This window comes from Carcharodon carcharias, chromosome 13 (assembly GCF_017639515.1).
Source record: "Carcharodon carcharias isolate sCarCar2 chromosome 13, sCarCar2.pri, whole genome shotgun sequence".
Lineage (NCBI taxonomy): Eukaryota > Metazoa > Chordata > Chondrichthyes > Lamniformes > Lamnidae > Carcharodon > Carcharodon carcharias.
Genome location: NC_054479.1, coordinates 75130807 through 75131399, shown reverse-complemented (window position 1 = coordinate 75131399; position 593 = coordinate 75130807).

The window sequence follows — 593 nt, the reverse complement described above, 5'->3', positions numbered from 1 at the left end:
GTCATTTTAATCATTATTTTGCACCTGTCCATTAGTTTTTAGTGATTTCTATACATGGACTTCTAAACCTTCTCACTCCACTTTCTCACCATTTAGAAAATGCTCTGATCTCTTTCTTAGGTCCAAAGTGGATTATCTCTCACTTCCCCACATTGAACTCCATCTGCCAGTTTTGCCCACTCACTTAATGTGCCAATGTTCCTTTGCAACTTTCTGCTCCCATCTACACTACTTACTGTGCCACCTAACTTAGTGTTGTCAGCAAACTTGGATATACTTGGTCCTCATTCCCTTCATCTTTATCAATGAGGAATATAGCAAAAAAGCTGTAGCCCCAGTCCAGGTTCCTGTGGGACAGCACTAGTCACATCCTGTCAGCTGGAGTATATTCCTACTGTCTTCTACCCCCTAATCAACTCCCTTTCCCTGTCAATAGGTTGCCTACATTGCATGCACTCTCAGCTTCAACTTTAGCCAACAGTCTGAAAACTTTTTGGAAGCCCACATAAATAACATTCGTAGATACTTCCTTGTCTACAATGTTAGTTACCTCCTCAAAAAATCCAGCTAGGCTCAGTGGACACCCTTTGTAA